Raw genomic sequence first — 3420 nt, forward strand, 5'->3', positions numbered from 1 at the left:
AGCCACGTAGGAGGACTTGCAGAGGAGGATCCTGGCTGTGGTCCACAAGAGGTCTGTCTGGGCAAGGACCTCAGAGGAGGCCTAAGAGTATGTACTGCTGGGAGGGTTCCTGGGAAATAGTGAAGCAGGTCAGGTTTACCACTGGAAGACATGGCTTGCCATTGATTTAATAGGCTAAGTCTCCAGTACTACATGGATAACATAATACTGTTCCTCTGATATTTATCTGGAGGTGGTGGCAGAGAAGGACTCCTAAGCTTTAACAGAGGCTATCAAACCTTGATATGACAGGAAGAAGGGAGCCTGGAATATGGACTTACTGGGAACAGCCAATTTGCTCTGCTTATCTAGAATGTTAATTATTCCTTGGAAAAAAGGGAAAACATATTTGAAGACACTGTAAATCCAGGTACCACATAGCTGTCATTTATTCATCAGGAAAAAAAAGAAAAGCCTATTTTTGTTCTTGAGAAATCTTTTCACTTTCCTTCTTTTAAAGCACAATGACAGTTAATGATTAATAGAAATAGTCCACAGTGCTGCCAGCAGGAAGCCAGCCTAAGTGTGGGGGAAGTCTAAATAATTGAAGGGAAAAGGTGACAGAGGCAGCCATTAATTCTTCTGGATAAGAAAGTCTTCATTGCCTGGCTATTTGCCCGAATAAAAGGGAAAATTTGCCATTTGAGTAGTGCAATCCGTAGACTTCATGATGCACTTCCTTTGGGGGCAAAAGAAACAACAGGGCTCAGTGTTTCTGAATTGGTAGAAATTGATGCAAAACCCCCTAATTTTTAATTGTGTTACAACACATTATCAGGCTTGCAACATAACCAGCTTGTCAGAAATAACCGGGCAGCATTCCAGAAAAAAAACCCTGAACACCCTATAGCAGCATGAATGATGTCGCTCTGGGCAGTTGCCTTCACAGAGTGACTCTCCTCCATGGACATCGTGGCGGTCACAGGAGACCCTGTATACTTGCAATGAAGGTCAGTAATTTTTAGGGCTGAGCAAATCAGAGTGGCAAATGTTGAGGAGAAAACTAGCTCCAGTCTTCCCAAACTGGGTGATTAAAAACCAGAAGTATCCAAAATAAACAAACATTTTTCAAAGAGCAAGCTTTAGTTTGCTTGCTGAACTGCCTGTTCTGGAGCTCTGTGTCATGGAGATAAATGGAGAATATTATTTCCAATTCTTATCAGGAGAATAAGAGGATCCTTTCGAACATTTTTTGAACCAACTGTGGACTACTGTCTCATCTGACACTTTTCATAATGTAGTTTCCTTTAATTTCTAGGCGTAATTTGACAAGTGCAATATCACAGGCTGTCCTGTCTTCTACAGAAAAAGTTTTCTAAAGCCTAATTAGTCCTTTTTACACAAGCAATAACAATAAGGCAATTGTTAAATGAGTTCGTTTAACTGGTGATGTAAAATGAGAGGGTGGAATCAGTAGCTACATCCAGCCTTTGACAGCATCGCATCCTGGACAAAGCTATCCGGACCTGTGAGGTGATTACAGTAGTAGCCATACCCTGTGCAATGGAAGAGAGGTACGTTGACACCTCTCCGCATGGTGTGACAGCTGAACTTTCTGTCAGCTGTGGCATTCTGGGAAAAAGCCGTGGTAGTATGTATAGGGAGAATCATTCAGCAAAGTACATTTGAGATCCTTGACTGTGGCAGGATTTCTTGAAGAATTTGTGTCTGCTACTATCCTGCCCTCTTGACAAGGTCTTGGTGCTAGTTCTAGGATGCTGCTTGCATTAACTGATTGTCCCGCTTCTGTATAACTTTTCTAAGAGGATGATATTGCTCACAGTCTTCTTTTGGCTTACTGCTTTTGAAGGAATGCATAGAATCTATCTAAATTAGACAAACTCAGTGCAGTTGTGCTAGCCAGGTAGGTGACTGCATAGCACGTTGGTCTTAGGGAGGACTGTGTTAAACACTGTAAAGATTTTAGAAGTTTGTTGTGCGCGTATGCTTTACCATAATTCAAGGGATCCCCCTAAAAAATTCTTTTTCCTCTAACATTTTTCATTGTGTCTGTCACTTGCAGGTGGCAATGAAGTAACACCTTTTCATGTTGAGATTCTCGCTCTTGAACTATTTAATTAGGATCCTGATGCACGTGCTGTGTGGAGAATAAGAACTGGAATTAATTTTTAACACTTTTTCATACAGTAACTCCTGAAAGTTTTTTTTTTTTAAATCTATAAAAGTCCAAGGAGATCTGCAAAACATAAGCTTGTACTTAATATCCCAGTGAGGAGGATATTGTTGTTGCACAACTTATTTCTACACTGGCATTTAACTGTTACACACACTCACTATGCTTTCATCAAACAGAAAGTTTATGACTTTGTGTAACATTAAGTGGCTCTCCACAACCAAAGTTGTGTGTCTGCTTGAAGTATTCCAGAAATGTACTGAAACAACGTAAAGGAGGGTAGTAGAGTTTAATGCCCTTTTCAAGGAGTTTTTAAATGAAGGGGAACCACAAATGTGTTTTCGATTTGTTTCCTAGAGGAATCACACACAGTACAACTGGTAGTAATACTAGGAACAAAGACAGAAGAGAGAAACTGGAGTTAAGGGACTTTATTTGAGAGCAGAAAATACTGATGATTCCTTGGAAGTCAATGAGAAGGAAAGATGCCAAAAGAGGGAAAAAGTAGAAGTAAAGTAACAAGCAAAGTCAAGCAAGAGAAGGCTATGGAGGAGGAAAGAGGCTGTGGCTGTGGCAGGAGAAAGATGGCTGAATGCACAGGGGTAGGAAGAGCTCCGTGATCCAGACTCAGAAGCATTTAGCTAAATTTCAGACAACTCTTATGTATGAATGAAAGTCAATGATATATTCTGTTGCTTATTTAAATGTGAAACATCTATAATAGTATTTCCTGGAGGCATTTGGCCTGCAGAGACTCAGGAAGTAGCAGCTACCTTCCCATAGTGACAGTCAGTGTAGAAAACTGCAGAGAGGCTGTGTCCTGATCCCACCACTATTTCCCATCTGGTAACGCTGAGATGATTTTCCCTTCCCTGTTTAAGAACCTTGCAGCAAAAGGTGGCTGCAGTCAGGTACCAGAGTGGTGCTTTAGGGAAAGGTCGCAGAGAGGCGTTACAGAAGGATGTGGGGCAGGAGCAGGGCTCCTGCCAAAAAACAGCTTGGAGGATGGAGGGACCAGAGCCTGAGGGCTTAATCTGAGACCATCCGGGTATTAAAGAGGGGACACATCTAGTCCTGATGGAGGGTGAGCTGGAGACTTTTGTTTCACTGGGTTTTCTGAAGCAAAACAAGTTTACTGTGATCTTTTAGAAGTGGAATACAATTATTGCTTTTGAGCAACAATTTTTATGTGGACAGTTTGTATATTTAAACTGTTGACAGCAGTTCTAATGCTATTCCTAATAGAG

This window comes from Pygoscelis adeliae, unplaced genomic scaffold, assembly GCF_000699105.1.
Source record: "Pygoscelis adeliae isolate BGI_AS28 unplaced genomic scaffold, ASM69910v1 Scaffold133, whole genome shotgun sequence".
NCBI lineage: Eukaryota > Metazoa > Chordata > Aves > Sphenisciformes > Spheniscidae > Pygoscelis > Pygoscelis adeliae.